This window comes from Ranitomeya imitator, chromosome 4 (genome assembly GCF_032444005.1).
Source record: "Ranitomeya imitator isolate aRanImi1 chromosome 4, aRanImi1.pri, whole genome shotgun sequence".
Lineage (NCBI taxonomy): Eukaryota > Metazoa > Chordata > Amphibia > Anura > Dendrobatidae > Ranitomeya > Ranitomeya imitator.
This window is the reverse complement of record NC_091285.1, coordinates 56,554,418-56,582,294: the sequence shown is the minus strand read 5'-3', so window position 1 is coordinate 56,582,294 and position 27,877 is coordinate 56,554,418. Positions and strand designations below refer to the sequence as shown.

Here is a 27,877-nt window from a genome sequence, read left to right as displayed (position 1 = left end):
GTTCTCAGACTCTCCGAAGGGACAATGAGCCGAGGCTCGTCCTCCTCCTCCTCAGCTGACACGAAGGAGCGAGAGAGAGCGTCAGCACGAATGTTCTTCTCCCCGGCGAGATAATGTAGGGTAAAGTGGAACCGGGAGAAAAACAAGGACCATCTGGCCTGACGAGAATTCAGCCGCTGGGCTGTTTGTAAATAGACCAAATTCTTGTGATCCGTGAAAACTTGGAATGGGAACCGAGCACCCTCCAAGAGATGTCTCCACTCCGAAAAGGCCAACTTCATTGCCAGTAACTCCCTATCCCCGATGGAGTAATTTCTCTCTGCTGGTGTGAAGGTCTTTGAGAAAAAGAAGCATGGGTGCTTCCGACCCTGAGCATCCTTTTGATAGAGGACTGCTCCAGCACCAACGGATGAGGCATCCACTTCCAAAAGGAATGGCTTACCCACATCGGGACGATGTAAGATGGGAGCGCTAGCAAAATGGGACTTTATAGAAGTGAAGGCCTTGGAGACCCCTTCGGACCACGATTTGGGATTCGCTCCCTTCTTGGTGAGGGATACCAAGGGAGCTACCAAAGTTGAGAAGTGGGGAATGAACTGGGGTTAGTAATTTATGAACCCCATAAAGCGCTGCACCGCTTTAAGAGAATGGGGTTCCTGCCAGTCCATCACTGCTTGTAGTTTGGCAGGATCCATAGCCAATCCCTGGGCCGAGATGATATAGCCCAGGAAAGGCAAGGACTCCTGCTCAAACACACACTTCTCCAACTTTGCATATAAGGAATTCGCCCGTAAGAGTTCGAAGACTCTGCCAACATCTCTCCGGTGGGAGTCAATATCTGGAGAGAAGATGAGAATATCATCCAGATAGACTACGACCGAGGTAGAAAGCATATCCCGGAAGATATCGTTGACAAAGTCCTGAAAAATGGCTGGGGCATTACAGAGCCCGAAAGGCATCACCAGGTACTCATAGTGCCCATCCCTGGTATTGAAAGCCGTTTTCCACTCGTCCCCCTCACGGATGCGAATCAGATTGTAGGCACCCCGCAGATCTAATTTGGTGAATATTTTAGCTCCCCTTAATCTGTCAAAGAGCTCCGATATCAGGGGCAACGGGTATTTGTTCTTAATAGTGATAGCATTGAGACCCCTGTAATCGATGCAAGGACGTAACTCCCCGTTCTTCTTTTGCGCGAAGAAGAATCCCGCCCCTGCCGGAGACACTGACTTCCTTATAAACCCTCTTGCCAAATTCTCCTGAATGTATTGAGACATAGCCTCCGTCTCAGGGAGAGAGAGGGGATATACCCTTCCCCGAGGAGGTTCGGCTCCAGGCAAGAGGTCGATAGGACAGTCGTAAGGGCGATGGGGCGGTAGAGTCTCAGCAGCCTTTTTAGAGAACACGTCTGCATAACACCAATAATACCTGGGAAGTGATGAAAGATCTGCGGGTACCTCGGTAGTAGAGACCTGTACACACTCACTCACACACCTGCCCAAACAAGACTTACTCCAACCCAATATTCTCCCTGAGGACCACTCAATATGTGGGGAGTGGAAACGGAGCCAGGGTATTCCCAGCAAAATCTCATCCGTTCCCTCAGGAAGGACAAGAAGGGAAATAATCTGGTGGGAAGGAGATATGGACAGCGAGAACGGAACTGTCTGGTGTGTGATTTGCAGTGGGAGTGTCGCCCCATTCACAGCTCTAACCGTTATTGGTTTGGCGAGCATGACTAGTGGTATAGCATGACGTGTAGCAAAAGCAGAGGACATGAAGTTTCCCTCTGCTCCTGAATCCACACAAAGCTCGACTGTTAGAGTGGAGGAGCCTAACAGGATTGTCCCTTTAAAGGACAGTTTGGAGGAGAATGCTGCTGTGTCTAGTGAACCTCCCCCAATGGTTACTAGACGCGATCGTTTCCCGATCGCCGCAGACATTTATTGGCGTAATGTCCATGTTGTTGACAGTTATTACAAACCACGGGTACTCGAACGGCTAGAGATTTAGGTCTCGCTCAAGAAACCTCCATGGCCTCATGGGAATCTGACGCCAAGACAGGGGATTCCAGAGGTCTGGCGAAAGTTGGAGCCAGCCGAAACCTCTGCCTACACTGGGTCCGCTCCAACCTCCGCTCGTGAAAACGGAGGTCGATGCGGGTAGACACAGAAATAAGTTCCTCAAGTGTGGCCGGTATCTCCCTAGTGGCCAAGGCGTCCTTCACATGGTCTGCCAGTCCCCTCCAGAACACCGGAATAAGAACTTTGTCTGGCCACTCTAACTCTGAAGCTAGAGTCCGGAACTGGATGGCAAACTGGCTGACCACGGACGTACCCTGTGTAATAGACAACAATTGGAGTGCGGTGTCGTGGGTAACCCGAGGCCCTAAAAAGACCTGCTTCAGAGTGTCCAAGAAGAGAGGAGCACTCTGTACCACACGATCATCTCGCTCCCAGAGTGGCGTTGCCCACTCCAACGCCCTGCCCGACAAGAGAGATAGGATAAATCCCACTCTCGCCCGCTCCGTAGGAAAACGTGACGCCAGGAGCTCAAGATGTATAGAGCACTGGCTCACGAATCCGCAACAATGTTTACTGTTGCCAGCAAACTTGTCAGGAAGCGGGAGACGGGATAAATTCGGAGCAGGGGTGGCAGCGGACAAACTGGCTGCGGCTACACTTGCAGCCTGCACAGCTACAGCAGTGACATCCACAGCTGAGGTTGTACGCTCAAGAGCCGCCAACCTTCCCTCCAGCTGCTGGATGTACCTCTGTAAATGCTGGTCGTCCGCCATTTTACTAGCCAGACCCTGGCGCTAGTATTCTGTTAGGACTGGCGGAACGCACCAAGACAGATGATATAGATGCGTTCGCAGTCCGGGGTCCACCGTGCAGGTGAAAACCTGCTGCTAGCAATTTGCAGACTATATGGCGGTACACTAAAGTATACACGCGTGGGTTAACCTCACCCAGCGTGAAAGAAGCAATCCTGTTAAGTCACAGGACCGCTGTACCGCACCTAAAGCGCGAGCAAGTAGTCAGCGAACTCAACCCCAACTAGGATTGAAGTCCGATTAGACCCTTGCTGGCACTACACCGCAACTGGGTGTGTAAGGAAACTGAATAACGATATTAAGGCACAAGAGTGCATGCGGTGCCGCACTGACGAATGCCACTAACCACCCAGGCTTGGGTAAGGAAAGCACAGAGGAAGTGCACGGCGCCGTACTGGCGGTCACAGCAACTGGACGCTGTAATGTGTGATTAGTGCTGTAGGATAAGTCGGGCGCTAGATAGCAACCATACACCTTCCGCGAACAGACATTCAATAGGGTAGGGGTATCCAAGGACGACTTGCACTCACAACATACACACATTAACAATTGTAAGACAATACTAGCGCATGGCCGTGCGGTCATGCGCAGTTTATATAGTTGCAGCACAGGAAGTGGCTACAGCACTTTTGCCCTTCCAAGACCTGCCAAGAGGACCAATGGAATGTGCTGCAGAGCCTGAGCACATGACCCTCGATCTCCAATGGGAGATCTTACCCTGGGCATGCTCAGTACGTGCAGACAAGGACTTAGTCCCAGAGAAGTCCGCTCGCTGCTGACCAGCACTGACTTTAATGGCAGAGACTGGAGAAGCAGCAGTAACTCTCAGAACAGAGTGAGAATGAGCAAGACGCTGGGACCGACGTCTTTGCTGAGCAGACTCCACTGCGGCTGGACAAGAATGGGAGACCGCAGCGGAGGTGGCTCGAGATTCCCCCTGTGCAGAAGCGGGAACTCGACCCCTAACAGGTATATTCTGCATACTTTGCAGTTATGCTTTTGTCACATATTAGCAATTTGGCAACTGACACCACTGGGATCAATTGCTGTGAGGTAGAATACAAATACAATTCAGCTAGAGCTGATTAAATATATACTGTATGCAGTAAGCTGCTTATACTGTTAGCTTGGGCATCCAGATATAATTAGAATTTAAGTATATAGCATTGTAAAGGATGAAAGAGATTTGGAGCAATATAAAAGTTCAGGATGATGCTACAGTCTAATAACCCACAAGGTCATGGAATCCTAGGTTTCGAGTCCTCTTGGTGTCATGGTGCTATCAAGGCAAGCACTGTCCATGACTTTACTGTAAATGCTGACATCTTGTCAACAGAACCTGTCTGAAAATACTAAATTGACCAGTAGTGGTGGTGCGAGTTGTGGTGCATGTCCTTTTTAGCAGTATCCAAGGTAGAGGAATTCAGTTATGGCTGTCAATGACCTTGTCCTACATGCAAACTTCATGATATCAGTAAGTTTTGTCATTAAAGATTTTTTTAGTTTTATTTCACTGACTTTCTACAGAGGGTGATCAAATACAATGTTCACATGTAGCAGATATATACAGTGCTCAGCATAAAGGAATACACCCACTTTGAAAAGTAAGATTTCAATTAATATCTCACTGAATACTAGAACAATTTCCAAAATTTTGACAAGATTGAGATTCCTAGAACATTTTTAATCCATAATATAAAAGAAAGGATTACTTTAATTAAAAACTCTTAAGTTTTACTCAAATAAGTTCATGCAGAAATGAATACACCGTAAATAATAAAAAAAATACTACATCATGTAGTTTGTATGACCTCTATGATTTTTAACAAAAGCATTAAGTCTTCTAGGCTTAGAATGAGCAACTGGGAGATAAATTTTAATATTTAATATTTTTAAATTTCTATTTTTTCTATTCTTCAGTAATGATATATTTTAAAGCCTGGATATCTTGTAGTGACTAGGAACAGTGGGCACTTACCCGATCCCTCGATATAGAGGCGCCCTAGTCTATCCCTGTCTCCCAGATTACCCCGGAAGGTAGAGAAACCGATGTCACGTACCTTACTATTCTCCTATCTTAAACCTAATACTGTCATGATCAGTTCCAGGGTTTAATCCTGTCCGCCCTTTTTCCGGGCGGATCATGTCATGGGTTATCTTTGCTCTGCCTTATTCTGGGTTCAAGTTTGCTATTTAGCTCCCATACATCCTGCTGACAGTGTCAGCTATAGTTCTGCCTTCGGCATGTGAACCTGACTCTGGTAGCTCTTGATTTGTCCTGCTATGATCCCTAACTTGACACGTGTCTGTTGACTCCCTCTGTCTGCCCTTTTCCCAGCGTTTCCCTGTTTGTCTGTTTTATTCTCTGGTTCCTGAGTTGGCTCGTATTCGGACTCGCTTCTGCCTTCTGCCTTTGTCTTATCCTCTTCTGACCGCTGCTGATTCTCCTGGCTTGTTCCTGACCATGTTTACAGCTTATCCCTTTGGTACTTCTGCCTCTAATTGTATTTTGACTCGGCTTGTCTGACCACTCTCTCGCCACTTGGTGGCACCTGTGCTGCTGCTCTGCGGTACTTCTCTGTGTACACAGTCTCACTTCCCTCTCAAGCTCCCTCTGGTGGAAGTTGTGTTATACTGCACTGCAGCAGCATGGCAAATGTGTTTCCTCCGTCACCTAGGGAGGTGTGAGGCTGAAGTGTTTAGGATTACATTAACCAGACACAAGAGAAGACAGGGATGAAAGAAAACTACAACCATACAAATATACTCACATAACAACAGAGTGGAACAGAGGGGACTGATAGGTAGGAGAAACCAAATAGGAGAGGATTAGTATTAGAATGCAAACCAACTCCATGCTGAAATCTCTTGAACATGTCATGGCACAGTTGCCATACATCCCAGATCTCGGGGCTGCTTTCCTATCCGTAAAAACTAGGAGCACCTTAGCTACCCATGCTCCCCGGATTACTTTGTTGATGAAGATGCCTGAGCTATATGTCTAACTGAGCTTCTAAATCAGCCCTTACCTGTCCCCTTCCCCACCCAGCGAAGTGTGGAGTAGCAGTGTATCTGAATACATAAACCAGACTAAAAGAGGAAGATGAACATGGATAAATGAGAATACCACTTACACAAATATGCACTCACAACCAATGGAGTGGAACACCAGGAAGTAAGGGAGAAAAAAAAAGGAGAGGGAGAAAAAAAAAAAGAGAGGATGAGGAAATATAGAAAAATTACCAAGCATAGTCTTTAGAACAACAATCCAAACGCCCCCTAACAACCAGCACCTCCAACTCCAGAACAGGGCAGTAGTAAACTAACACTGGCAATCACTGCTTGCCAGAGGCGAGTATATATAGCATAGGGGAGTGACCAATGCTGAACAGCTGAAACCATCAAAGCAGGAAAGCTTCCAGAAGCTCTCAACTAACAGATTAATTTCTGCACGTTTAACAGAAACCTGCACTGTTAAATAGGAAGGTGACGTGCATGTAATCAGTGCAGAAGTATTAGAAATCAGACACCACAATCTTCTGGCCCCTTTGTCTTATGGTAAACTTGTGACAGAACAACTCTCCAACCAGTTACTCCTAACACTGAATATTTCCTCCAACACCTAATCAGAAAGTAAGAACTATCACTGGGAATTCCCAAGTGCCAGTGGTGAGCATATACACCAGAGGGGAGTGGCCAACACAGAACAGTTGAGGCAATTCAGGATGGAGAACTCCAGATCAACTGAACTGATTAACCCTTGCAATGCTAAGGCAAGGAAAATCTGCACTATTTAATAGGATGATGAAGCAGTTCTAATCAGTGCAGGATTTTGTGTGACAAGATGCTGCGTTCTACTGACCCTCCTCTGTCACAGTATCCCTGTGACACTAGATACTGATGTTTGTCTCTTCAGAATTTTCCATAAGTGTTTGATTGCCTTCAGATCAGGAAACACTCGTCCACTGAATCATTTTCACCCTATTCTTCTTAAGAAATTCAACAGATATGTGTTTTGGTTCATTGTCATGTTAGAAAAGTGCATGTCCTCCAAGGGCAGGAAAAAAGGGTAGAATCTTCTTTCAGTATAGAGGAGTATATCTGTGAATACAAAGTGATAGTAGCATCTTCATCTTTCAATATAGAGCAGTATTTCTCTGAATTCATGATAGCATCAAATAAATGAAGCTCCCTGTGAAGGATAGGGGGATATAATGGCAGCTTACAATCCTCCTGAAAGCATGTGCTGATGTAACAGGACACGTGGTTCAGCAGGTGGCCCAGCCTTCTCAGCTTCAAGAAATAAATTCACACCCCCACCAGCTAGCTAGTATCAAACTCCTAAAAGAAGACCTCCTGAGGGTCCCATGCAGATCGCCTCTATGTAGCAGAATTGCTGACTTGCTATGAGAGCCGACCACCATGGTATTTCCTGATGAAGAAGTCACTGAGACTTTGAAACGTGTTGAATAAACCACCATTCCTTTTATGAAACATCTTTGGACTGCAGTCTTTCAACAAGCTTTGCTAGGCATCCAAATCCGAATAGTAAACTAGACTGCCTGTTAAAAGTCCGTATTTGGGGTTCAGTACCGGACACTATGTGTCTATTACACACCTCGAACTTTACAGTTTGGGTTAGCTCATCCCTAGTAATGGGACATATACTCCATTACATCCTCAGCTTCCTCCCCACTATTATGCTTTCAGGAGGCAAAGTAGGCCAAATGTGACCTACGTTTGGTACTACTACTGCCGGGACATATGTCGTCAGCCTGTGCTTGTGGTTTTGTTACTAGTGTTTTTGCTTCTACAAACCCACCTTGTCCATTGCCCATACCACATTTGTAATTTGCATACATTTTTTACACAAGCAGCATATTTCTAAACTCTGGTGACATAATTAGACAATTCCCTGAAAAATGTGACATAAACCAGAAATGCTTGCCACTGGAAAGGGTTCACTTGATGAACAAAAATGTTAAATCTACAAATGCCTGTTCATAACAGTAATGTGTATGTGTCTCTAATTCGGCAAATTAAACAGGTGTGGCAAAAGAGACCTGCACAGTTAAAAATCTAAATTTATTATATTAATTTATTTACAAATTTTGGGTTAAAGTACATGTATTACCTCTAGCCAAAAAGAACCATGTAAAAACTAATGCCAGGAAGGAGGAACAGTGTCTAAAAAAGCAAAAACAGTATAACTGAGTGGTGTACGGTTGCGAAAATATAATGTTGACATAGGTAGGCTAGTATGAAACAAGTGGTTTTTTTTTGGTTAAAATTCTCCAACCCTTAACAAAAAATGCTTAAAGGAGTGGTCCAAAGGCAAAGCATTTTTCTCCTATCTATTTAGTCCCATAATTCTAAGCTATTCTCTAATACACTTGCTTTAAAACTTCCCTAACGTTTCCTAAATACACTATCTAACTGTTTTTGTATTTTTTTTTCCTATTTTCTGTATGATGATGATTAATTTGAGTATCACCAGTGCATGTAGGGATACTAAAACAAGACATTATCAGGGGGGCAGTGTCTGTGGTCATTGTCACAGCCTCTGTCCCCTCCCTGAAATGACTCAGGGGCGGTGCTGTCCCTACTGAGTCTTTGCGTGTCACTCTTGTGCAGTGTCTCCCCCTGTGTGCAGTGTCCCCCAGTGTCCTGTGCGATGAGTGCAGCATCCGGTCTGATGACTGTATATATGAATAGTAATAAGCTGGCAGCAGGGCAGTATCACTATACTCAGCGTGCAGGAGGCCAGCGCCGTGCCCGCAAGTGACATCACTAGTTATAGGTATAGTGACAAAACTCTGCTGCGGGCTTGTTAATATTACCTGATTCAATATAAGCTACATTTTTATGATCCGTCACCACAGTGACCTGATGGATTGCCCCTTTCAAAAAATGTCTCCATTCTTCAAAAGCTAATTTGACAGTGAGCAGCTCGGGGTTCTCAACATCTTAATATCTCTCAGCAGACGAAAATTTCCTAGGTAAAAATGCACATTTTTTAAAGGCCCCAATAGCATCTGGCAACCAAACCAGAAGATCCGCCACTGACATATGAGATCAGTAAGACATATAACGATATATAAGAAAAACCCTTATAAATTTTCTGTAGTAATTGGCAAATCCTAGGAAACATTGCAATGCCTTAAGGTCACGTTGGGTTGAACCCAATTAATTATGGCCTGCACCTTCCCAGGATCTCTCTTAAAAGGAACCTGTCAGGTGCCTTCTAGGGTTGAGCGAAACGGGTCGGCCAGATTCAGAAGTCGACGACTTTTGGCAAAGTCGGGTTTCATGAAACCCGACCTGACCCCTGTGTGGGGTCGGCCATGAGGTCGGCGATCTTCTGATCTGGAATCGGAATTCCGATACCGAGTTCCGATATGTTTAAGATATCAGGAATCGGTATCGGAATTCATATTTAAGTGTAAAATAAAGAATAAAAATAAAAAAATATTGATATACTCACCCTCGGATGCGCCCTGAATAAAATATTGATATACTCACCCTCGGACGCAGCCTTCCTTCCTAAGAATGAGCGCCTGAAGGGCCTTCGATGACGTCGCGGCTTGTGATTGGTCGCGTGAGCGGTCACATGGGCGTCACGCGACCAATCACAAGCCGCTACGTCATCTAAGGTCCTTCAGGCGCTAATTCTTAGGAAGGAAGCGTCCGAGGGCGCGTCCGAGGGTGAGTATATTCCTAATAGGTATATACTCACCCTCGGACGCGTCCTGGTTCTAACCCGCAGCCTTCCTTCCTAAGAATCAGCGCCTGAAGGACCTTAGATGACGTTGCGGCTTGTGATTGGTCGCGTGACGCCCATGTGACCGCTCACGCGACCAATCACAAGCTGCGACGTCATCGAAGGTCCTTCAGGCGCTGATTCTTAGGAAGGAAGGCTGCCGGTGAGAACCAGGGTGCGTCCGAGGGTAAGTATATCAAAATTTTTTATTTTGATTCTTTATTTTACACTTAAATATGGATCCCAGGGCCTGAAGGAGAGTTTCCTCTCCTTCAGACCCTGGGAACCATTAGAAACCCAATGCACTGCATTGGGTTTCGTGTTTCGGCCGACCCCGACTTTTCTATAGGATCGGCCGATTTCACTCGACCCGACTTTTGAAAAAGTCGGGTTTCGTGAAACCCGACCCGATCCTATAAAAAGAAAAGTCGCTCAACCCTAGTGCCTTGTTCCCCCACAACTACCAGCAGTTGTGTTTACATAGCTAAATACCCTGCCTAACAGGCTCTGTATTGCATTACATATATAAGCAGAGCTTTAGAAAAAGGTGTTTTAAAGTCTGTTTATGTGATATGTAAATGAGGGCTTTGACTAGACGAGGGGGCGTTAGTGTCTCCAGAATAGTCGTCCAACTTAGCATATTATCACGCCCCTATGGGTATGATTATATATATATACAAAAAATATACAAAAAAGGTTGCACTCTATCGTGCAAAAGCATGTCTAATATGAAATATATGAAATATGAATAGCAAAATGGCTTTTGAACATTAGGAAAATATTTGTGAGACGCTTTGCACAGAATTTGGCCAAATAGTGTGAGCCCATCAAGCATCGTCAAGGTGGTCTCATTAAAACTGATGGGTCCCTGATCTCCCTGTCCAAATGTGAACACTTACCGAAGGCCAATGTCTGTATGCTTGGGTGAATGTGGACACCTCTGTTCAGCAAAGCCTACATATGGGTTGACCGGGACCAAGTGTGATGAGATGCAATTAAAAACCACATGGTAATGGGAGGAGTGCGCAGTCAGTCAGCTAACATAGAAATGACAGAAAAAAGACTCGCACATCCAAACTAGTGTGAATAGGTGCATACCAGGAGCAGCTACCTCCATACATAAATATACAAAAAAGGTTGCACTCTATCGTGCAAAAGCATGTCTAATATGAAATATATGAAATATGAATAGCAAAATGGCTTTTGAACATTAGGAAAATATTTAAGAGACGCTTTGCACAGAATTTTATAAAATCAAATAGTGTGAGCCCATCAACCAATCGTCAAGGTGGTCTCATAAAACTGATGGGTCCCTGATCTCCCTGTCCAAATGTGAATACTTACCAAAGGCCAATGTCTGTATGCCTGGGTGAATGTGGACACCTCTGTTCAGCAAAGCCTACATATGGGTTGACCGTGACCAAGTGTGATGAGATGCAATTAAAAACCACATGGTGATGGGAGGAGTGCGCAGTCAGTCAGCTAACACAGAAATGACAGAAAAAAGACTCGCACATCCAAACTAGTGTGAATAGTTTTTGTCATTCCTATGGGTATGATAACATAACTTACAAACTCTGGCATCAATGCCAGCACCATACATACGTCACACATGTGCGCGGCTTCTTTCCCTCACTGCATTGATTCTCTGAAGATGGGCGCACTGCCTCTCTGAAGTCTTCTTCGCTTCTGGTGTCAAAGCTACTGCCAGCAACAGAGGGTTCTGGGAAACCCTCATCATGCTATAAAACTGACCCTTCAACTGAGACGATGAGTTTCTAGTTTCTGGTGATTCCTGGCCAGGGCCTCTATCACCTGGGTGAGATTCTTCACATGAATGCAAAGTGTGCAAATAGAATCCATACTGGTGGGAAAAAAATTGTCAGGCCAGCAATAATGTGATGCAAGTCACTACGCATGAGGCTGGGTAGTAAAGAAGTCTGGGGTCAGATTCCAAGACAACTTATAATAAACAAAGGGGTAAGGCAAAGGCATAGTCAGGTAACAGTCTGAGGTCATAATTCTGGGAAGATTAATGCAACACAACAACGCAAATGGATGGTCAAAGACTAGGTCCAAGGTCAGGCAACAAAGATAAACACTTGAATAGCATACACATGGTGGAAGCCCTGGCACACCCCAGCCCTGATTGGATAGCTGAACTTTCACTCAACACACTGACAGCACAGCACGTCCATCCTCTGATTGGACATCTGAGATGTCCACCACCCTAGTGACAGCTCAGCACTAGTGTTGAGCGATACCTTCCAATATTTGAAAGTATCGGTATCGGATTGTATCGGCCGATATCCGAAAAATATCGGATATCGCCGATACCGATACCCGATACCAATACAAGTCAATGGGACACAAATATCGGAAGTGATCCTGGAATAGTTCCCAGGGTCTGAAGGAGAGGAAACTCTCCTTCAGGCCCTGGGATCCATATTCATGTGAAAAATAAAGAATAAAAAAAAAATGGATATACTCACCCCTCCGGCGGACCCTGGACCTTAGCGGTGTAACCGGCAGCCTCCGTTCCTAAGAATGCAGAGTGAAGGACCTTCGATGACATCGCGGCTTGTGATTGGTCGCGTGACCGCTCATGTGACCGCTCACGTGACCAATCACAAGCCGCGACGTCATCGCAGGTCCTTCACTCGCTCATTCTTAGGAACGGAGGCTGCCGGTTGCAGCGGTTACAACCAGGGCGCGTCCGAGGGTGAGTATATCCATATTTTTTATTTTTATTCTTTATTTTACACATGAATATTCATCCCAATCCTGATTCCGGATATCGCAAAAATATCGGAACTCGGTATCGGAATTCCGATACCGCAAATATCGGCCGATACCCGATACTTGCGGTATCGGAATGCTCAACACTACTCAGCACGTTTCTGTCCTAGATTGAATGGCTGAACTGTCACTCACTGCTTCCAGGCACACTAATAGGTGAAATCGTGACAGTCGTGTTGACAAAGGCATACGACAATCATGATGTTTCATTATGTGGTGCATGTAGAGGCACCATTGCTTCATCTTACTCCTCCTACTGTTTGCCAAAATTCTAATGACCTTGCTCTTCGTCTGTTTTGAACAAAGGGCCTTCGATTACATGTGGAATTATGCTAGGAACTTTACTTTCTGATGACATTTTTCATATTAAAAGATATATTCTTCCTCACAATACTATAAATATTAGCGGAATATCATGGTTAATGAAGCTGAACTTATCAAAAGGACTGAAGATGTCACTGATGATTACTAATGTCTGAGTTCGTCAAATTCCTTTCTGTACTAACTACATTGCAGTGACTGAAAGGAAAAGCTATATGATTACCTGCTGCTCTATGACTTATTAATGCTGCATGACATTTCCTTTCAGGTGCATGCAGTTCGAAAAAGCATGACGATGCCGGCTATCACACATGTGACATGGCTTCTGAGTTCCCGTTGTTCACTGCATTACTGAACTCTTTTGACAATGCAATATATAAATCATGGTATAATATAATAGAGAAAAGTGAACATAATCTAGTGGAATAGTGGAATCTACTCAAATTTGACAAAAATCTACATTTGCCAAAATGCAGATTTTTGTAATTCACTTCCACATGGATTCAGCAATACAGTGGCTGCTGTCCTACATTTTTTTTCTGAACCATAAAGTGCCATCAAAAGGTTAAAAACAAGAAAAAAATATTTAGATTCACCTTACCGCTCACTTTTTTGGCCCCTCTACATGTCACTGCCACCTCTCTTGTCCTCATTACATGTTCTGAATACCACCCTGAGCTGAAATCCCCTTCACTTGCAAGGTGAAGATCGTAATATCATGACGTCGAGACCTTTTGCACGCTTGCACATAACCCTCCTGAGACTCGTCAGAAGAGATGAATGAACCCGTGGAGGTTTGGATTAGTCTGGTACGACAAACATACAGTAACATTTTTGGTTCGGGTCCGAACTTGACCTCGAACTTGACCCTGGATCCGAACACAATAGAAGTCAATGGGGACAAAAACTTTGATGCTTTAAAATGGCTGTAAAATGGCCATAGTAAGGGCTACTATGCTGCAAAAGGAAACTAAATGGGGGTGAGAGCAGAACAATTGCCCTGCCAAAAAAAATGTGAATATGGAAATGAGTTAATTGGTTCTGTCACCATAACACTCATTGGAAAAATAGAAAGTAAATGAAACACATAAAAATGTTAACAGTGCCCTCACAAAGACTGAAGCTAGCTACTTCCAGTCCAGTAAAAAAAATCACCCACAGAGCATGGGGTACAGAAACACTACATTACCAGCTTAGAAATTTCACCTACAGACCATGGGGCAAAATCAGTACATTAGCAACTTACAAATTTCTCCCACAGACCATGGGGCAGAGTACCCCCTAAGGCTAGGTTCACATTGCGTTCAGGGGCAACGTTAAACGGAGTACGTTACACCGCGGCATAACGCGGTGTAACGTACTCCGTTAACGCCGCCATTGAATGCAATGTTGGACGCATCGCCTAGCGCACGCCCAGAATGGGCATGCGCTAGTGATGCGCCATCATTGAGTGACGGACCCGAGACGCTGGCTGCAGCATTTCCGGGTCCGTCACTGCTAGCACAGATGGAGCTAGCAGAAGCTCCATCTGCGCTAGCGTGATGTAGCGCAGGCACTTGCGCTAGCAGCAGCCCGTTAGCGTATGTGCTGAACGGGCTGCTGCTAACGCAATGTGACCCTAGCCTTAGAAGCAGCTTACAAATGTCACCCACAGATCATGGGACGGAGTACCCCCACTTCTGCAAAATGTCTGCTCCAGTAGTGGATGTTCCAAATGCTGCGGATGAAAAGCTTGTCGTATGATCTTGGATTGAGTTGGCAGCCCACAAAAAGGCTTGCTACCAGCACTCAAGTTTAAAATTTCATCCACAGAGCATGTTTCCAAATTTCCCTTACAGAAGCTGATAGCAAATTTCACACCCAGTCAATGGCCCACAGTAACCCCACAGGAATGGTTGCAGAATACACACAGTGGCTTTTGGCAAACTACTGCCACAGATAAGGGTTCAAGAATATACACAGCGCCTTTTGGCGCAGTACTATAACAGACATGTTTTCCTAAAATTGTAAAAAATAATGGACACACACATCACTGTGTGGTTGTTTTTTTTAGGAAGCTTTATGCAACAAAGTTTGACACATGTGCCAGTCAAGGGATGTGCTAAGTCAACAACTGCTATGACATTTTGCCCATTATTGCACACCACAAGGCCGGGCAAGAGGTTCACCGGCAGCAACCACTCATCTGTCTGCTGTTTGATCCCAGTCCACAACTCCTGTACGTTGTGGAAATTGTCCCACAAACAGAGGAGTGTAGGAACAGCCTGCTGTCATTTCCCCCTGGCTCTGCTCCAGTTAGTGGTGCAAGTCTTCCTGTGACAAAATGAGAAGGCGGTGGAGGAAAAAGAGTAGGAGGAGGAGGGAACCTGTACAGAAATGTAAAGCAATACTAGGTGGTGGAAGAAGAGGAGATGGTTACTTTGCCACAATAGCACAGCAAAAAAGGGAGCAGTGTGCAAAGGCACAGTGAGCAGCCCCTATTCAGTACGTTGACTGTTACTGCCCACCATGCCACTGCTATAATCACCCCAAAGACAGCTCAAAAGAGCTCCCCACCATGGCACTTCTTCAGGGAATTGCTGCTGACAAGTGACAGTTGGTTTGCACTCTGTGCCGTCAGACGCTGAAGCGAGGCACAAATGTTATGAACCTGAGCGCCACCCGTATGATGAAGCATCTGAATTCCAAGCACGGGGTGAGGTCAAGTACACACCTTAAAAACCATGACATATCTGAACCTCCTCCTGCACCCTCTTCTACTGCAGTCTCAGCCTCTTCCTGCCGCTCAAGGTCAAACATTTAGAGGATGTGACAGCATCACCACCACCACTAGCATCACTGATCATCTCCACACCTATTTGTAAGAAACATGTCAATCTAATTGAATTACCATTTGAAAACTAAAATGTATCACAATAATTTACCTTTTATTCTTTAAAAAAGAGAGAAAGAGGAAAAGGGGAAAAAGAATAGAAGGTAGTTTATTGTGATACATTTTAGTTTTCAAATGGGAATTCAATTAAATTGACATGTTTCTTACGAATAGGTTCATTATTGTCATTAATTATTTTTATATAACTTGTATTTTTCATGTTTTTATACATTTAAAAGACGAATGTAGGATGAATCACTCCTCCTCTTCCTCTTTTGTCTCCCCTCCCTCTCACACCTGGACAGGGCTATATAACAATGATCAAACTCATTTTCTCCATACACCTGAAGAAGGCTGAAAACAGCCGAAGCACGTTGTGTATACAGTTTTTGTTTTTTTTATCAGTTTGAATAAATTTTTACCTAAAGGCTATGTTCACACGTTCCTGATTTCCCTCCTTTTTTTCAGGACTAAAAACCGCAGCTCTTTGCAGAAAACGCAGGTCCTTTTTATGGTGCTTTTTTGGTGCATTTTTGGTGCGTTTTTTGATGCGTTTTTTTATGCAGTTTTCTATGCAGAGAGTCTGTGTGTTTTCTAGGAAGTTTTTTAGGTTAAAATAGCTGAAAATACCCTAACCCTACCCCTAACCCTAACCCTACCCCTAACCCTACCCCTAACCCTACCCCTAACCCTACCCCTACCCCTAACCCTACCCCTAACCCTATTCTAACCTTAGTGAAAAAAAAAATTCTTAATTTTTTTATTGTCCCTACCTATGGGGGTGACAAAGGGGGGGGGGTCATTTACTATTTTTTTTTATTTTGATCACTGAGATAGGTTATATCTCAGTGATCAAAATGCACTTTGTAACGAATCTGCCGGCCGGCAGATTCGGCGGGCGCACTGCGCATGCGCCCGCCATTTTGCAAGATGGCGGCGCCCAGGGAGAAGACGGCCGGACGGACACCGGGAGGCCGGGTAAGTATAAGGGGGGGAGATGAGGGCACGGGGGGGGGGCGTCCGAGCATGGGGGTGGCATCGGAGCATGGGGGGGTGGCATCGGAGCATGGGGGGGTGGGATTGGAGCACGGGGGGGGGCAGCCACACTGCAGCGGTTCTGCACCACAAACCGCAGAAAACCCGCAGATATTTTTTTCATCTGCGGGTTTTACTGCGGGTTTGACCTCACAATGGAGGTCTATGGGTGCAGAGCCGCTGCAGTTCCGCAAAAAGAAGTGACATGGTACTTCTTTTTTACCGCGGCTATTCAGCGCGGCTTTTTTCGCGATTTTCCGCAATGTGGGCACAGCAGTTCCTGTTTTCCATAGGGTACATTGTAATGTACCCTGCATGGAAAACAGCTGCGGACCCACAGCGGGAAAATCGTGGCGATTCCGCATGAAAAAAAGGATGGTGTGAACATGGCCAAAAGCAACCTGAAATTTCTGCACCTTGATTTCTCTCGGTGGCAAGACAGTGCCATTCCCTGGTACTCCAGTCTGGCAAGCATCCAATATGTCCCTTGCGTACATGGATTTCTCCAGAATCTCTGAATCTTTTTGATGATACTGAAACAAAACCCACTTTAAAAAGTGGGAAGGCAAAGAGGTAGATTGCAGACTTTGTGGATTAATTTTTAGCTGAGAGCACATGCCCTACTGGGGAAAATTGTAATGAAACCAATAAAAAAGGACAATAAAAACAATAAATAGATAAAAAATAAAATATTCTGACACCAAATAGCTGTGACGAGTTGTATTCTGGTCTTAATAAAAACAAAACTGCCAGAATGGCTCTGTGCTCATCTTTTTTTGCTAGAATGAATTTGGACTGATGTGAGTAACTACATTCTGGGGACAACTCTGCAGAATCCGTAGCCATTATGCACTATGTGAAGGATGGGAAATAGAATGAAATTAGCAAGTGACCTATGAATTGTTAATGTGACTTTCTTCTCAATGAAAACCAAATGGAAAAAAATGTATAACCTCGGTAGTAGAATCAGAGATTACAACCATACTAGCAGAGACAGTTTCCACGGTAACGGAAGCAATTGTTACTTAGCAACGTTTCCTGCTTGTGAGTGGGAATTCCTGCTTTGATTAGGGCATAGTAATTCATTTTGGTAATTTTATCATGCACATTGTTGATTTTACTAATCGACATTACTGTTAAAAAAAACATGGTCAGTAGGAATATAATATATATGAATTATTTTATATTCATGTACGATTCGCCTTTGATTTTTGCACATTATGCAAGATAGTGTCTGTGAAAAGAAAACAGCAAAAAGCTACGATATAGAAGCAGAAGACCCCCAGAACGTCTTTGGATTGATCATTAAAAATTCCCTCCTCTGTATAGAACGGCGCCCCCTGAACTGACTGACACTGGCTCTGCTTTAGTCAGGATCCGGGGTGCTGTTACAGCCGCCACTCTCTATACAGAGCGGTGACTGAACCTGAGCCGGCGACAGGTTCCCTTTAAACCACATTCATAGATGGGACTGAGCCCCTAAAAAACTTATTTTGCTGTACAAATTTTAATAATTTTGTTTTAAATAGAAACAATTTTATGGCATATGTCACTGAGGGGGCTTCAGTGCACCCGTGGCAAGGGTAAGTGTCCATAGCACTATTCTGCACCCCTAAATTGCCAGCCCTTTCCCTTCTTGTGATGATTATCAGCGCTCAGTGGAGCACTGCCTTATATACTCGGCCCTACATGTGCTGACACTACAAGAGCCGAGAGCTCACACAATGTCAGTGTGTCTGTGCCTTCTGACTTCCTGTCCTGTTTGCAGCGGCCACTTGCTGCACATAGGATCACAGAGCAGCGGTCGGCCAATGCTAACAGGAAAGGAAGATGAGATTTCCATCTAATACTGCATGAGCTGTCCGCACACAGTGTTAAGACTCGCTCACGTGAGAGTATAACACAGCCAAGTGCTATGCCACGGTTTTATCGGCCCAGTGTTATACTATGGGGCAGTGCAGATCTGCGATAATTTTTCTCATACCGATTCAGTATGAGTAAACAATGGTAACATGCTGCAGGTGCACCTGATAATCGGATCATGTCAGCCATTCAAGTCTATATGTGCTTGCGAAACATCAGACTGCCCTCGGATGTCATAGACAATGTAGAAGACGGAGAAATTTAGTTCTCTGTCTTCTTCGCACTTGTGAAACGATTCTATCATGCGAGAGAATAAGATCACACAAAGGGTGGCACTCGGATCAAACTCTGACGAAGTTTGATCAGAGTAACATTAGCATAATCGGCCCGATTCTCTTGCATGAGAGAATCGACGTCTGTATGAGCGAGCTCTTAATCTCATCTCCCTCTTCTGTCAGCATTGGCCACCCGCTGCTGTGTGATCCTATATGCAGTGAGCAGTAACTGAAGACATGACAAGGGAATTGGAGAGATCCTGCACTGTTAGGTTGTGTGAGTAGGGATGGTCGAACCCGAACTGTAAAGTTTGGGAGCGTACTGAACACATAGTGTTCGGTCACATGGTCCCGAACACGGGTTTCCATGGGAAACTCGTGTTACAGTTCGGGTCCAGTTCGGGCTGTAAAAAAAGCAGAAAATTAATAATAAACATTATAATTATACTTACCTGACGGCACCTCGAAAAAGCTGAGCGAAACGCGCGTCGGTGCTGGCGTGGCGCATGTCCAGACTCAGTCACATTATGGGTAAGCAAGGCTAAGATGAGGGAACGGGGGCTCTATTTATTGTGCGCACATTTGTTCCACCGCTGTTGCGGTGTTATATTGTTTATGCCCTGTACTATTTGATTTCCTTGCCTACAGTATGCACTAAGCACTTTATGTACCTGCCCATTTATGTTTCTGTGTGTCTGGACAGTGGTAGCCTTCACTACCTGATCCCAGTCCGTTTTACTGTTTCTTTGTTTATAAATAAATTTACTTTTTTCAATTCTACTGGACGTTTCTTACTCCTATTTGTTTTATTTGGTTCATAGCATTCTATTGGGAGTGTCCTTGAGGTGCACTTATATTTAGACATCCACATGGGGATTAGTCTTTGTAGCACCTTATTGTATATTGGGCCCTTAGTGGTCTTGTTTTCATATAACACAGCCACGTAGTATATTGCACTGCCACATAGTATATAGCACAGCCCACGCAGTATCTAACACAGCCCACGTAGTGTATAACACAGCCCACGTAGTATATAGCAATGTGGGCACCATATCCCTGTTAAAAAAAGAATTAAAATAAAAAATAGCTACATACTCACCTTCCGGCTGCCCCCGGATCCAGCCCAGACCTTTAGCGATGCTTGTCGCAACGCTCCATTCCCAGTAATGCATTGTGGCAACAACACGTGATGATGTAGTGGTCTCGCGAGACCGCTTCATCATCTCCGGTCATTGCTGCAATGCATTACTGGGAACGGAGCGTCGCGAGGAGCGGGAAAGGCGCCGGAAGGTGAGAATATAATGGTTTTTTATTTTTTTTATTATTTTTAACATTAGATCTTTTTACTATTGATGCTGCATAGGCAGCATCAACAGTATAAAGTTGGTCACACATGCTGCGGTGTAACTCAGTCCGTGTAATGGACTGCTAAACCACTATGTGGGCACTGACTGGAGGGCAGTAGGGAGGGGGCACTGACTGGAGGGGAGTAGGGAAGGGGAATTCGCAGCCGGACTGTGCCTGTCGTGACCAATAAGCGACCCTGGATTTCCGTGACAGACAAACAGACGGAAGTACCCCTTAGACGATTATATAGATAGATGCGTGGTCACGTTGGCATTTGTATTGGTCTGGTCAGGTTGGATGACCACTCGTCCATCAAAACTGCCATCTGAGTCTGCACTATTCTATCATTCAGTGCTCATGGCCTTTGATGGCAGCTAGGGACACTATTCCCTTGGTGGAAACTGTTGCTGCATCGATCACCAGTCCTTCTTCCTATTTCGTATAAAAACCGCAGCCAATGTTGACATCAGCTGACATATCAACCCGACCTCTCCAGTCTCGCATCACCCCGCTCCCCATTGACAGCAATGTTTTTCATTTTCTCTTGTAAGCTCCAGGGTCCAGGGGTACTTGGTCATGTCAGCTCTGCTGATTATACAGCATTGAAGCATCAGGGAAGTGTTTTTTTTTTATTTCATACCATTCCTTAAATGTTGTAAAATTCCAGAAAACCCTTTAAAGGTACGCTCCTACATTCTGCACCTATAAAAAATATTTTCACACATGCGGATTTTCCTCATTAAAGCAAGTCTATGGGGAAAATCTGCATGCGTACCCACAAGAAAAACTGACATTGACATGCTATTCATCTGAAAGACACGACGCATGACCGCTTTCCGTGGGTGATCATAGTCGCATAGTGGACATGGAATTTCTAGAAATCCCATCCATTATGCTGTAACATCTGGCCTCTGCATTTTTGACACTGCATAAGTACACACCATCAAAACCGCAGCAAATCCTAAACATGGGAAAGTATCCTTAAACTTAATGCACTAATCATGGGAGTAAGAGGTGGAAGGAGACTGAACACATACATAGGTCCCCAATTTACTAGCGCTAGCTCCCGTTGGGCCAGTTCAATACTTGTGACGGAAAATCAAGTATAGCATTAGTAAAGTTGGCTTTAGGGTCTACATCTGCTACCAGGCATTTACGGGAAATCCACTGGATAATATTCCCGATAGGTTTGGGTTATTCCTCTATGTTTTCTATAGGAGTCATCTACATCAGCATTAAGAGGTTAATGTCCGCTCTGAAAACTGCTGACTGCTACTTGAAGAGGATCTCCAGCTATTGATCATTACCAATTACTGTGCCAAAAACATTCACATGGGAAAATTCCTGTAAGGAGGTTTTCTTACTATCGGCTCCTATATGTCATGCAGGCCTAGAACTATGTAGCAAAGAAAACAATGACGTACAAAGCAGTAATTCAGTTTGCTTAGATAGGCATGGTAAGTTTCAGTGGCTGAAACAGTTTTTGTCCTGAATCTGATCTCAGTTGCATGTGCATAAGACCTGACTATAATGTTAGGTTCCCACAATGAGATTTTGGTGAGTTTTTGACACTGTGCATATTCTCTGTGCAAAAAAACAGCGTTTTACAGTGCCAGCAAAGTGAATGGGATTTTTCAAAATCTGAAGCCCACTGTGCTTTTGACCTGCAGAAATCCACATCATGTCAATTTCTCTGGTGGGTACGGTGAGTCTATGCGCTCATTTTACCCATAGAATTGCATTCGATGAAGAAAATCTGCAAGTAAAAAACGCATATAATCCGCACATGACTGTATCACTAACGCTGTGACAAAGCCAAATAGCAGGAAGTATCAAAAACAAAGAACCTTTATTTAAAGGGGTTGTCCGGGACTTTAACATTGATGGCCTGTCCTTAGGATAGGTCATCAATATCTGATCATTGGGGTGTAACATCCAGCAATCCTGCCGATCAGCTGTTCCCGGTGTCAGCCGTACCTGCTCGGTTACGGCACAGCACAGCTCCGTTGACTGTATAGTGTTGCGGTAGGGAAATCTAATCTGCCCACTATTCAAATCCATAGGAGGAGGATTTGCTGTAATCGGCTGAGGCCACTATTCCGTCGAAAGAGCTGTGCAGCTCCGCAACACTGCCAGGTATTGCACCCCCACCTATTAGATATTGATGACCCATCTTAAGGATAGCCCATCAGTGTTAGGGTACGTACAGCTGTTCAGTAATTGGCAGCGCTTTGGGCACAGCACATGTGTGCTGCCGGCTTTTGAACACAGGTGTTTCCGAATGTGTTCATTGAACCGTGCGGAATCACTGCATCCAATACATTGTAAGGCTGACATTTATCTTGTGGAGGCTTGCGTCTCCGCAACATAAATAGACATGATGCGGTCTGGAAAGAGGCGCCGCATGTCCGTCTGTGCAGGTGAGCCGCGGGCATCTGGATGCAGCGGGTTGGGTGCTGCGGAGGTATGCAGCGTCCAACCTGTAGCGTTTACTGACCGTGTGCACCTACCCTTAAAGTCCTGAACAACCCAGTTAAAACAATGGATACAAAAAAAGAGGCAAAAGACGCAGTGGCACAAACACAATAAAAATGGAGGCAAAAAAACATACTCAAGAACACAATGAAAAATCACAAATAACCTAATTTACCTAATAGGTGCAGAAATGCTGCGGAAAATCTTCAACATCAAACCCTCACCAAGTACTCACCACGTGAGTGTAGCCTAACCACATGGAGATCTAGAAGGCAATAAGCGCATTCACCTGCTCATTGGCAAGCAGCTGCAGCTAACACTGCTGGGAATCAGACCCTTGACGATTTGCATCTATGTGGAGCATAGACACTAAAAAAAACAAGAAAACTTTCATGATCGGTCCATGTGCAGACATCAGTTAGAGGAACACACCTCAATTTATACAAATATTCAGCTTTAAGAGGTGTGAACATGACATGCACTGTATGTGTAAGGGAGAAGATACAGATCTGTTCTCCCGGGAGATAAGCTGTTGCCAGCAGTGTCTGGCAGTGTCTTACTCCATTCTTCCCCTGAGGACACAGACTACACAAGCTCAGCCAAGCTCTGCATGCTTTCCCCTTCTCTTTTCATATTTTTCTATTATCTATTATTAAGTAACTCAATCAAGCATAGCTTTTTGTATTTTTATTTACTTTGAGGAAAACCATTGTCTTAGGCCCTTTTTTAGGCCGGCTTCATACTTGCGAGTTTTACGGACGTAAGAGCGCAGAAACTACGTCCGTAAAACTCGCAAAAAATACGGCACAATTATTCTCTATGCCCCTGCTCCTATCTGCCGTATTTTACTGATCAGTATTATACGGCTTTCTACGGCCGTACAAAATCGCAGCATGCTGCGTTTGTCACCGTACTGCGCAAGAAATACGCCAATGAAAGTCTATGGAAGCGTGAAAAATACGGATTACACACGGACAAGCAGTGTGACTTGCGAGAAATACGCAGCGCTGTTAGAGAGAAAAGCCGGTAATTCAGTGCGGTGTACAGTAAAATCACACTGACAGCTTCCAGTCCAATAGGTAGAATAAATGTGTACACATAGAATAGGGGTATATATATATATATGTCAGTGAGACACATATATGTATATATATTAATATTTATTCCAGCGCTATACAGCTTGAAAGCCGGTAATTCAATTACCGGCTTTTGCTTTCTCCTTCCTAAACCCGACATGATTTGAGACATGGTTTACATACAGTAAACCATGTCTTCTCTCCATTTTTTTGCAGATTCCACACTACTAATGTCAGTAGTGTGTATCTGCAAAATTTGGCCGTTCTATCTACTAAATTAAAGGGTTAAATTGCGGAAAAAATTGGCGTGGGCTCCCGCACAATTTTCTCCGCCAGAGTAGTAAAGCCAGTGACTGAGGGCAGATATTAATAGCCTGGAGAGGGTCCACGGTTATTGGCCCCCCCCTGGCTAAAAACACCTGCCCCCAGCCACCCCAGAAAAGGCACATCTGGAAGATGCGCCTATTCTGGCACTTGGCCACTCTCTTCCCATTCCCGTGTAGCAGTGGGATATGGGGTAATGAAGGGTTAATGCCACCTTGCTATTGTAAGGTGACATTAAGCCTAATTAATAATGGAGAGGCGTCAATTATGACACCTATCCATTATTAATCCAATTGAATGAAAGGGTTAAAAAACCACACACACACATTATTAAAAATTATTTTAATGAAATAAAAACAAAGGTTGTTGTAATATTTTATTTAACGCCCAATCCAATCACTGAAGACCCTCGTTCTGTAAAAGAAAAAACATAATAAACCAACAATATACTTACCTTCCGCAGATCTGTAAAGTCCAACGATGTAAATCCTTCTGAAGGGGTTAAAACATTTTGCAGCAAGGAGTTCTGCTAATGCAACGCTACTCCTCGCTGCAAAACCCCGGGGAATGAAGCTAAATATAGGTCAATGATCTATATTTAGCTTCATTTGCGGTGGGGCGCCCTCTGCTGGCTGTTCCTAGATCGTGGGAACTTACCTAGAAAGCCTGGGAGCTTTCTAGGAAAGTTCCCACGATCTAGGAACAGCCAGCAGAGGGCGCCTCACCGCAAATGAAGCTAAATATAGGTCATTGACCTACTTTACCTTCATTTTCCGGGGTTTTTGCAGCCATGAGCATCATTGCATTAGCAAAGCTCGTGGCTGCAAAATGTTTTAACCCCTTCAGATGGATTTACATCGTTGGACGTTACAGATCTGCGGAGGGTAAGGATATTGTTGGTTTATTATGTTTTTTTACTTACAGAACGAGGGTCTTCAGTGACTGGATTGGGCGTAGAATAAAATACTCCAACAACCATTGTTTTTATTTCATTAAAATAATTTTAAATAATGTGTTTGTTTTATTTAACCCTTTACTACAATTGGATTAATAATGGATAGGTGTCATAATTGACGCCTCTCCATTATTAATTAGGCTTAATGTCACCTTACAATAGCAAGGTGGCATTAACCCTTCATTACCCCATATCCCACCGCTACACGGGAATGGGAAGAGAGTGGCCAAGTGCCAGAATAGGCGCATCTTCCAGATGTGCCTTTTCTGGGGTGGCTGGGGGCAGATGTTTTTAGCCAGGGGGGGGGCAATAAATGTGGACCCTCTCCAGGCTATTAATATCTGCCCTCAGTCACTGGCTTTACTACTCTGGCGGAGAAAATTGTGCGGGAGCCCACGCCAATTTTTTCCGCAATTTAACCCTTTAATTTAGTAGATAGAACGGCCAAATTTTGCAGATACACACTACTGACATTAGTAGTGTGGAATCTGCAAAAAAAAAGGAGAGAAGACATGGTTTACTGTATGTAAACCATGTCTCAAATCATGTCGGGTTTTAGGAAGGAGAAAGAAAAAGCCGGTAATTGAATTACCGGCTTTCAAGCTGTATAGCGCTGGAAAAAATATTAATATATATACATATATGTGTCTACTGACATATATATATATATATATATATATATATATATATATATATATATATATAGACAGTATATATATATATTTTTCTTTTTGGGACACATGGATCACTTCTATAGCGGTATGTTGGTTTTGCAAGCCTGCGAGAAAACCACGCAGTACGGATGCCATACGGATTACATATGGAGGATGCCATGCGCAAAAAACGCTGTAACACCCTGCCTACGGAGGAGCTACGGACCACTATTTTCGGGACTTTTCAGCGTATTACGGCCGTAATATACGGACCGTATTTTCATACGCTGAGTGTGAAGCCGGCCTTAGAGGGATAGTCCCTTTTCTAACCTTGTCTTACATGTGGTGTTTTGATACTTACATGGGTTGTCCACATAAAGATCCCAATATCGCCACTAACTACTGGGACACAAAGCAGTATTGGCATGTGCTGATCAGGAAAGGTGCCCAATATGTGCCAACATATGGTCCTCAGCACCGCTCTCCTCCCAGTATAGAAGGCAGTCTTGTGGATAACCCCCTCCGGACTTTATATACTTGCAGATACGCAGTGTGCTCTATAGATGACTATGGATGACTAGCTTATTTTTCCTAGCAGACCATAGTGATGGCCATTGAAGCATATGTCAATAGATTCTTCTGTTTCCAGGAGGAATCATAGAGGTTGAGGCTGGATTTCTTATATGCGCATACATCTATATATATGTGGATGTGTGCATAACTAAGCCTTAAAAGGGGGTCCGATACCTAGAATTTCCTTTATAAATATCTATCTTTTACCTCTAACCACTTTTGTAATTTGCTTTATTACAAATTTCTCTATCATTCTCCGCCTTGACATTCTCTAGATCTGTATTTTTTTTCCTTCTTGTGATGTTTCGTTTGAGGAGAGTCTGAAATAGGTGGTCACAAGAGGATGGCCTCGCCGTCACTTCCTCACAGCTTCTATCACCCCCCCGAAATAGGTCATCATCAGGGGGCTGCAGTCACTCACCACAGCTTCTGTCACCTTCGCCTCCTGATGACATCCTAGTTCAGTAGCTGTGATGGAGAAGTGACTGCAGCTAGAGTGGCCTCCACCACACTTCTGTGCCCGCCACCCACATTTTCAGCTGCCACTTTTGTCCCTGCCTCTTCTTTCCCTCAAATTAAATGTCATCAGTGGGTGGTGATTTTGGAATAGGGTGAGTGACAGCAGCGTCACCGCAAAGCTTCTTTCACCAGCCTCAAATGAACCATCATCAGGGGCATGGCAGAAGTAGAGTGAGTGACAGCACCATCGCCCCACAGCTTCTATCGCCGCCCTCAAATAAACCGTCATCACGGGGTAATGATAGAAGTAAGGTGGGTGACAGTGGTGCTGCCCCACAGCTTCTATCAAAACCCTCAAATGAACATCGAGGGGCGGTGACAGAAGTAGAGTGAGTGACAGCAGCGCCGCCCCACAGCTTCTATCATCACCATCAAATGAACCGTCATCACAGGGCAGTGATTGAAGCAGGGTGCGTAACAACAGGCGCCGCCCCACAGCTTCTATCATCGCCCGCAAATTAACCATCACCAGGGGGTGGTGACAGAAGTAGGGTGAGTGACACAGCAGCTCCACCCCACACCTTCTTTCACTGCCCTCAAATGCACTGTCATCAGGGGGCGGTGACAGAAGTAGGGTAAGTGACAGAAGTGCCACCCCACAGTTTCTTTCACAGCCCTAAATGAACCATCATCAGGGAGTGATGACAGAAGTAGGGTGAGTGACAGCAGCACCACCCCACAGCTTTTATCACCGCCCTCAAACGAATCGTCATCAGGGTGCGGTGATAGAAGCAGGGTGAGTTACACTAGCGTTGCCCCTGATGATGATTCATTTGAGGGTACTGAGAGATGCTGCTGTCATATACCCTGCTTCTATCAGTGCCCCTTGATAACATCTCAAGAAAACAGGTGGCATTGTCAGAAGCAGGGATGATGTCGGTGACTGAAGAAGCGGTCACTACTCCATCATCCTCCATTCCCCTGATACAGTAGATGGCGGTAACAGAAGCTGTGGTAAATGACCGCACCGATGACGCCTTGTTTGGTGGTGGAGGGGGTTATAGGCTGTGGGTAAGTGACTATGGGGCCATCCTCCTGTGATGATGTTCCATTTGAGAATGCCCTAAGGGAAACATCACAGGAGGTGAAGAAAAAAGCATACAGATAGAGGGATGAGCAGGATAGGGAAAATGGTGGGATTTATTATGAGGCAAATGACACAACTGGTTAGGGGTTAGTTAAAGATATATATTT

The 27,877-nt window shown here is 44.6% G+C and overlaps 1 protein-coding gene across 14 annotated transcripts in view; it reads left to right on the top strand.

Annotated features, from left to right (window-relative positions):
* The window catches only part of LOC138675465 (protocadherin alpha-C2-like), a 502,001-nt gene that overhangs the window by 378,698 nt on the left and 95,426 nt on the right, over window positions 1-27,877 (top strand). The window lies entirely within an intron of this gene.